Here is a 9,441-nt window from a genome sequence, read left to right on the forward strand (position 1 = left end):
TGCTGATAAAGGATGTAAGTGATACTGGGGGAGGATGGGGAAACAAGATCCCAATTCTGTTCCCATTACAGCTTCCCTAAGCATGACAGACCATTGGCCTGCATGAATCATCCTCCTCTGAACAAGTCTGGGAAGGAAAGTACCCAAGAGAGAATACGGTTTTATCCAGGGGAACAATCACAGCTCAGATCCCACCATTCAGTCCCACTGGAACCCATGCCAGTAACAGTTAACACACTAAAAAAGCTCCCTTAAATCCTAGATCACAATTCCAGAACATTTCTACCAGATGGGAAGGGTTTTGTTGACAAAGGCATTTCACCTACACAGACTTAGTGCCACTCTCCCTTCATCTCCCAACTGCTTTACCACACTCCGGACCAAATCTAACTCTGTTTACCAAAGTTACTACTCAGGTGGGCAGCAAATTCCCCCTCTTCCCACACCACCACCTCCAGAGAAGCTTCACACATTTGCTCTGGCCACAGCATGTTAGTTGACTCCTCCCTTCTCCCCACATACATTGATTGAAAAAGTGAAGCCAAGGGCAACCTCCCGACCCAATAAAGTCAATGTGAACACTGCCATCAACATCCGCAAGGCCAAGACTGTACCCCAAGCATACATAAAGCATAATTTGCCCTGGCTTTGGACAGAATCCTGCTCTATGTAATGTCTGGCACAGCCCATGCCTCACTTCAGCTGATGGAGAACTTGCACCTCACCACGATATGTGACTCAAGGGGGTGGGAAAAGAGGAAGGGTTTCAGGCCTTGATTGTTCCTCATAGCACTTCACCAGTTGCTCTAATTTAGGTCTTATCTCAAGTCTTGTCTGGATACAATTACAAAGTAAGCCTCTGCACTGATCCAACAAGGTCTGGCCATTCTCCCCTCATGGGGAAATGTGTGGTGCTCAACCAAGAAAAATATTATGGGGAGACATGTTGCCTTCTTACAGCAAAAGTTCATGGAGAAAACAGCAAGTCATCACCCACTGAAATAGCACCTTACACTAAATTTGGCTCCTTTTCTTTATAAGAAGATTACACAGCTTTAAAAGAGTCTGACCTATACTGCCAGGAAAAGAACCCTTTTGGAAGGGCACTGATGGGGAAACCATTGGAGGAAACTTGTGCTGTTACAGGCGGTTAAGAATGGCTCTGATCAAGCAAGGGTGCTGGCGAGGCAGAGGTAACAAGCAGCCACTGTGCACAGGCAGGCATATCCTGCTTGGGGCCCATCACCCACAGGCAGAACGGGCCTTCAGAATGGTTTGCTTCAGTTGAGTTGATCTGGATTCATACTGGCACATCAAAAGCCAGAAGGCACCACCAGCTGCTGCACACTTATGTACTCCCCATCCCACCTGCTGGAATGAAGACGCAAGCTGAAAGAAGGCAGTATTTTATGCGACAAAGCAGACAAAGAAAGACAAGAAGTGTGTCAGGTTTAAACAAGTCTTCCCTTAGTAGGAATTAATTAGCTTCTGTGACCAGGCTGGGAGCACTGACACGCAGAGCATTGGGTCTGCAGTGGCATAGACCACAACGCAGCATATCCTTGGTACTGAGAGATTTCCCACCACCCTGGCACTCACAGGAACAGGGAGATGAGATGGCTGTGCAGGCAGAGGACTTCAGTGCGTGCCCAGATCTTCCCCAACCTCTAAACATGGTAGCACCTCAGCCCTGCTGCAGCTCCTGCAAATACTAGTTGTCTTCATTCTTGCCTCTTTTCTCAGACATGCTGGGTACACGTAGCAGCTTGGAGACTGCAGTCACTATCACACAAGCAAAAAGGCTTTCCCAAAACACCCTCAGGGTAGCACCACCAAGTGAGATCTTGTGAGCCTGTACAGCCTCAATAGGCCTGAGAGACCAGCAAAAACAAGGAAATTCTTCAGGAAGGCTGAAATGCCATTCTTAATCCATCCTGTTATGACTAGGCATTAGGGGAGTCTGAATGGCATGTTCATTGCAGGCATGTTGCAATAGGTAGGCACAATGCGTGACAAAGAGACTCGTAACTGTCAAGATACCAGGGACACACTGTGGTATACAAAAACACAAGGAGGAGGTCTGTGCATCCTGGTGCTCAGTTCCGATCTATACAGATTTACAAAGCATTACATAAAGAGCTCCACTAAGAGAATATTAAGATTGCAAAGTCAAGCACTGCGGCGTTGGGAAATGCCTGCAAACCCTCATACCCACCCTGAATGTTTGCATTATGATACAACCCCCAGTTACACAACCGCATACCATTTTCCCCTGAACAAACTCACACCGTTCTTTGTTCTAAGCTACCTCCTCTACCTCAAGTCCTGCTCATCGCTGCTCCATTTCTATCCTGCCCCTTTTTCTTCTCTCCTGCCTCTGCAGCAGGCTGTAGAGCACAGTGGAGACCATCACCCCACTGGTTCTGTGAGTAGGGAAAAACATCTGCAAAAAAGCCTTGCTCTGCTTCAGGCTCAGTGTGCACAACACTGCTTCGATCTGGCCAGTAAGGAGACATGCCAGGGATGGAGCACAGCCAGTGGAGACTGTCTGTCTTAACCTCATTTACTAACTTCTTTGAAAAGCCTCCACCGTGCACTTCTTTGGGAAGGTAGGTGCATGCCAGTTTCTCAATCAGAAGAGGTTCAGAACTGACCCGCCCCCTGCAAACCCTCTCCGAACAGTCTACACATTGCATTGCTCTGACTTTTGAACCAAAGTTTTAACCAGCTACAAACAGCATCTTAACAGTCCAAAGTGTCTAAAACCATTATTGAGGGCATTGCAAGTCTGCTGTAGGGAATAATATTCCTGCAGCCTTTTACCTCAGCCTGCCACTGCAATCTGAGGGGGGCAGGATGACTGTGAACAGAACCCTCTTACAACCCTTCAAAGATCCACATGGGACAGTGAACTGCTTAGAAATGATCATGACTGATGCTCCACAGCGTTGAGTCTGCTTCACAGTCACAGCTGCGGACCTGCTGCCCATGCTCTGTGGCAGCCAGCTGAGCTGGGCACTCCTCTGAGGAAGGAGCACCTTTCCCCCTGCCCTTGATGGATGTTAGCAAGCTGCTAGAAGAAAAAAAAAGCCTGTCTTCAAATGTTATTGACAGCACCAGAGAAATGACAATGGTGCAAGTATTTTTGCCTTCACATGGTAACACCAAGACAGGGTGGAAGTTCTGGGGCTGCACTATTCGCTGGGGGCAGGAGTCTAATGAAGAAAGTTATTCCTTCTCCGTTATCAACCTGGCAAACGCTTGGACACTAAGCCGTTATTTGGGAGGCAAAAAGCCTCCAAGCATCCAGTGGAAGCATTTGCCATTCTATTTTCAGTGCTCCTTTTCCCAGACAAGACTTCCCTTTATCCCCCAACTATCCCATCAAGGGCAATTCTGTCTTAAATTCTGTAATTAAAGAACAAACAAAACCTTTGCTCCTAGCCTTATAAAGCATTGGCCAAGTTTCAGCACCAGACTAAATTGTCATCGCTGAGATATTGGCTGCCAAATTCCCACCCCTCACGTGCATGCCAGGCAAAACACACTCTGCATGGCCAGGGAGGGGCAGGTTTCTATTCAGGGCCAGGGAAGTGGAGTCCTGCTCCCAGCCTGCTGTGAAGGCAGAGCCAACCCTAGCACAGCACATCTGAAGCCAGAGCCAGTACCAAGAGCTGCCACCCCTGCAGTGGTACTGACCAGCACAACCAAGTACGGTGGCACGTGGGGACAAGATGCTGGAAGGCACCACCAGACACAACTCTCCACTTTCTGTAGTAACTCCAACAGACTGGAGTGACAGACCTAGGAGGGGGTGTTCAAGCAAGGCAAAGGAAGTCTCAGGGGACTCAGTTTCCCCAGAGGACAGTGGGACACAGTCAAGTGTCACCAGTAACCAAACATCTAGTTTGGGATGCTTCTCACCCCTGACTCTGCCTTCTAACTAATCCAGATCCAGGTCTAATCCCACTCAGCCTCTCACAAAAACCTACTTAGAGCAAAAAATAAAAATTTAAAAAAATCTGTGTGATGTAAAGTGGTGGAATAAGAGGCTTTTGGCACCCAAGGTGCAGCTAACTTATATTCGTGCCTGCAATTATTCTACGCACCAAGGAATCAGGCACCAATGCTGAGTATCCACGGGTAGAGGGCTCCACTGACTGGCCCCAAGGAGAGGTTTACAGTGACTCTCCTGCAAGCTAGAAGCTGAAAGCTATCCTTGAATTCAGGCAGGGACAAGTCTCAAGGAGGCAAGCTGCAAAACTGGCCTTTTAGATCTGCATAACATTTTTCTTTAACCAAGTCATTAAGAAGCAGGCTTGAAATACTCATGTAATGCTCTGTAACTGCTTGAGGAGACACTTAGCTCAGGGAACAATAGCAACGTCATGGTTTCTGCCTAGCAAAATACAGTTGCATCAGAGTTAGCTTCAACTCTACTGTTAACATGCCACTGCAATTAAACACAGTTGTGTCCTACCCAGTTAGTATAAAGAAATTACACATAATGTTTAGTTCTGCCTTAATCTGTAATTGCCCCATGGATGCACAGATACCCCATGGCAACAGGTCTCAACAGAGGCTGCTTTAGTGCCATCCAAAAAGAACAGCTACCTTACACACTGTTCGCATGCAGGCTGGAGACTTGTATTGCCAAGCAAGTTTGCTCCCATCTGCAGGTCAGGCTCTATACTCTACACAGTATAACACCAGAAAACACACTGCCCCAGCTCAGCTAGTATCACTCCTACTAGGAAAGGATCCCCAAGGCAGCTACATGGCTGGAAATCAGGCACTAGGCCTCACAAGTGCTGGACAAGCTTAAATACCAAGAAAAAGATACCACAGTACAGGCAGAAACACCCACACTATCCATCACTTACTGCCACCAGCAGCCAAAGCCCTGGTACAGCAGAGAAGCTGTGAATCAGTTTCCCATGACATACTGCAAAAAGCCAGCTCTTGGGCTAGCTCTTTCCCATAGATCAGGCCAGTTGGCCCACACATGATGAGCTGTTTTGGACAAAAAGCGTCACATCTGATTGTTCCTCACCTCAGACTGTTATCAAACCCAAGCAGTTATGTCCCAGGCTACTCTACAGCACACCAGGGCCAGGGACTACTGAAGTTCTTAAGAGATACTGGTTTGGTTTTAACTGAGTTGCCACATTTGTGCAGGAGGCCAGAAGCCATGACACCCATTGGAAAAGCAGCACCACATCTCTAGCAGAAAGTGGGCAGCGTTTGCGTGACTGAGTTTAAATGCCCCCAAGCACCCAGGTTATTTGTTGACTGTGTTTAAAAAGGGCAAGTTTCAGTTCAGTGTCTCCAACAGGCTGCCATGCAGCTTGTGTATAAACCGCTCCCAACACAAGGCCCAGGTTCTGTCAGGGATGTGCATACACCATCCATACACTATTTCCTCAGACTGGCTGCTTCCTTCTAGTCTACAACACAAGAACGATGCTGAATCTCATTCCTCTGACAGTGTTTGGCAGGCAGTTCCTACCAGGGAAAGTGACTCTGCCAAGTTGGACACGATTGATCCCACCCACCCCGTGTAATTCTTGAGCAGCACATCTAGTGTCCCAGACCTCCAGCTCACAGTCTGGCCAGATGTACGTTGTCGTTAAAAGCCAGCTTTTCCTCTGTGTGCTTCCCTACAAAAGGAAGTCCCTCGGAAACGGTGTTTTGCACTGCCTTTCCAACAACACTTACCTTGTCTCCTTCCTCAATGTCACAGATTTTCTCCAGTGTTGAAGGGTTGTAGGTGGGGAACTTCTTTCCACTTGTAGACTCATGCCATTCATTGTTAATAAATATCTGAAGAGAAAGCAAGGGGAGTGGGATGGGGAGGAGAAAAAAAAAGAAAAACCAAAACAAAAAAACGATGCAGACAATGCAAAAAACCACAAGTACTCCTCAAAGGTCCTGAGGCTCTTCGATTTCCATTGATGGCAGAGTCAAGCATGTTCAGTCTCTCTCCCAGGGAGGCTGTTTGCGATACAGACAGCATTTATCCAAACTAGAACCTGAGCCAGAGAACAGATGAAAAAGCCTTCATGCACCCAGTTAGTTTTGAGCAAAAGGAAGACAGAGGATGGGGCCCACACAGTATAACACCATAACTTGGCAATGAGAAACAGACAGTTTTTGAAATACATCTCCATGGGAACAGCAAGCAGACACCAAGAGAAACTCGTATGGTTCAGGCAAAAGGAGCCCCTTGTTACATGCTACAAATTAAATGTCACCGTACAATATTACTTGGTTGTTTGTATCCTGCTCTGGGCTACTTCCACTACTTGCCCCCCCAGCACTGTCTGGAGGAAGGTAAGTACTGGCTCAGTTCTACCCCACCATGCCTTGTCACAGGCTAGATCAAGCCTCCCACGTCACTTGGAGTCTTCTGTGACAAGATTTAAGTGTTTCAAAATATTGCATTTCCAGAGCAAGAACAAACAGTCCCAGTGTTGCGTAACTGAAAATGCATTAAATACTAGAGTGTTGTTACTCACTGTAAACAGAACATGAATACCTATATACAATTAATTGATTCAACATGCATCTTATCCACACTGTGATCTAACTTGGCAGTGTTATATTTTATAAATATACTTTAAGTAAGATTAGATGAAGTAATCTTTCTTAGTAGCCTGTTAGCGGCTGTAAGCTAGTACTTTTACTTGGAAGTCATCCACATTTGCAATCTTGTTTATGAGTCTCTACACACCACCAGGAGATTAATGTTGCATCCCTTACATTCGGAATTCCCACTGCTTTGGGTCATAGTTTTCTTTCCTTGGGCAGCTTTTTTCCTGAAAGGAGTTTCTCCTGACTATTTCTGCAGAAAGCATCTGAGATGTAACTGGTGTAGAAGCTGCACTTTTGGACCCACCTGCTTCAGACAGGCAGAGAAAAAGAAAATTTTGGCAAAAAAGTTGTCAAGTGAAGTCACAAGAAAAGATACGATGTTAGAAATATTAACTAACTTGACGCTAATGCTCCCAAACGACCTCTGTTATCCAAGTGCTGCATTTTAACATTTACACATTTTAACTACAGCTTTCCTTTGTTTCACTAATGAAGAAAGTCATGTTATAAATGTGGGAGATACAAGAACTGTAAAATTACAGCATCTGGTATATGCTCTCAAACTAGGGATTGGGGAAGGATACCATTTTTTCCTCCACATTCAACATTAATTCTATGTGAAAGGGTTGGGATGGGAAAGCGATGTTCCTATAAGAAATAGTAAAACACAAGAGTGACAGAATCAGGCTGTTTTAAATGTAACATATATGCTGGCATCACTCTGGGAATCACACCACATAGCCCGAGTCTTTGGTGCCAGGACGTGAAATCAAACAGAACAGCGTATCAGCCGTTCATGCTTCATGCCTAAGATTTAGGACACAGGATTGTGGACAGATCACTTCCATCACACATCCATGACAAGCATTAAGCTGCTCTATAAGCGAGATCTTTGTTGAAAATTTTTATTCTCCCCCAGCCCTGTAACTGGTAGAACCGAAAATAAAAATCTTCTCTAAGCAAAGGAAAGTGTGCCGTCAGCTGTAAACATCTGGTGAAACTCAGAGCTTGTAGAAAACCCCTTGCAGTTTTATGAAAACTGACTGTGGATCATTTTCTCAGATGCACCAGGAGGATCAGATCAAATGTCAAATTCACACTTTTATTTAACATTGGTTTCCACTTTTAAGAGACTACCTTGATACCTTTAGTGCACAGAGTCTCTGGCAAAACTCTGGAGAATAAAAAACGTGTGTTTTAAAACATACATGGATGCAGGATCAGATCCCAAAGGAGTATTTAGAAGTGTTCACAACAATAAAAGTAACAAAAAACAGAACATTTGGATGTTTAAGAAGAACTCTAATGGCCGTGTCCATTTTGGACACAGGAAAGAGCTGTTTGTGCAGCATTACGCCATTCTGCAATCAGCAGCTGCAGATCCAATTTGCTGCTAAATGACAAGTTTATCTTACAAAAAAGTAGATTAATTTTTAATGTCCCAAATTTATCTAGTCCAGTGATTACCTCTAATTGCTAATCTGTTTCAGTACTTCAGATGCATAATTCAAATCAATACCTCACTGGATAAGCTATCACTGTTTACTCCTTCTCACTGCAAGAGAATGAACTTCAAGTTCTGCTTTTTTTTTTTTGATACTTAATACAGAAATGTAACTAATTAATATGCTCATTCAGCCCCTCCAGCTCTTTTAGTCCAGCCATATAGTTCAAATTATGGCAGTCAAGGCTGCCTAGCAGCGTAACCAGCCGGGATATTTTCCCCACTGCGCAAAACAGCAGGTCAGGCTGTTGTGGAACAAAAAGTGACTCGGCTATCGCAGAGCTATGGCTGCGTTAGGGAGCAGGGATTTCTGCAGCAGTGCTCAGCTTCACACCAACACCAGCCTCACCTCTGAGGGACAGAGTTATCAATCTCAGGAGGCTTTGGTTAAATCTGAAAGGTCAGGAGCAACCATTTAAAGAGAAGATCGACAGAGAGCGGAGAGATACGGGTTTGTGTGCGCTTGCTGCCTGACTCCTTTTCCCGCGGGGAGGCCATGGAGGAGCTCTGTTGGGACGGCAAGCCACCAACAAGACATGCGTGAACACCACTCCTCTTCAGGAGCTGCGGGGTGGCCCCAGTCCCATCAGAGCCTTTTCACAAGGCCCAGTCCTGCAGGACACTGGCCCTCTCCATGCTCCCCGCATTCACCAGGACCCAAAACCACCCCCTGGCACTGAACTCCCTCCCAGCAGGGCCCCATCCCACCAGATCAAGGACAGCTGAACACAACCCAGGCAAGCAGCTTCCTTGCTGGTAAACCCCTTCTCACTTCTGCCCAGGCTCACCCCATCCAAATCTGATTTCACTGAGCACTAATGTGATGCTAAAAGCATTTACTGGGCGGGTTTGTGAGTGCTGCGCTGGGCACCTGGGAAGATGGCCACCAGGGTGACTGGGAGGGCACAGGCCAGCATGGCACCACAGCCTCACATGGCAGGCCTGCCACTGATCGGCACCAGGGCCTGCCACACAGCCAGGGAGAGTGGGCACCTGGGGCAGCACCACAAATATCTTCATTTCTTTTTTTTTTTCTTAAAAAAAAAAAAAGTTAGTTTCTTGGGCTTTAGGGTTTGGGGCAACCGCAGCTCCCCTAGAAATGCCACAGCCATCTGCTTGCTCCAGTCACTCAACCGCCCTTACATCCCCATAAGCCTACTGTCTAGGGCAGTCAGTGGAATAAAAACAATTGCAAAAAACGACAGTGAGGGAGAAAATTTTATATTAAAAAAAAAAATAACACTTCACCACCAGCCTGACTCCACCAAGCATCGGCGACGCGGCGGCGAAGCCCGCTGCCCACCTCCCCTCGCCGGCTCACCTTGGTGTACTTCACCTCCAGG

General features: G+C 46.4%; 1 protein-coding gene across 1 annotated transcript in view; it reads right to left on the reverse strand.

Moving 5' to 3' along the window:
• ALDH1A3 (aldehyde dehydrogenase 1 family, member A3) overlaps positions 1 to 9,435 on the reverse strand; it is a 37,333-nt gene extending 27,898 nt beyond the window's left edge. The window contains exons 1-2 of the mRNA XM_009321468.1: positions 9,420 to 9,435; positions 5,719 to 5,823 (exon numbers count right to left, since the gene is read on the reverse strand). The gene's annotated coding sequence lies outside the window, so the exon portion shown is untranslated. The remainder of the gene's footprint in view (positions 1 to 5,718; positions 5,824 to 9,419) is intronic.
• Between the last annotated feature and the right edge of the window lie 6 nt (positions 9,436 to 9,441).

This window comes from Pygoscelis adeliae, unplaced genomic scaffold (genome assembly GCF_000699105.1).
Source record: "Pygoscelis adeliae isolate BGI_AS28 unplaced genomic scaffold, ASM69910v1 Scaffold13, whole genome shotgun sequence".
Lineage (NCBI taxonomy): Eukaryota > Metazoa > Chordata > Aves > Sphenisciformes > Spheniscidae > Pygoscelis > Pygoscelis adeliae.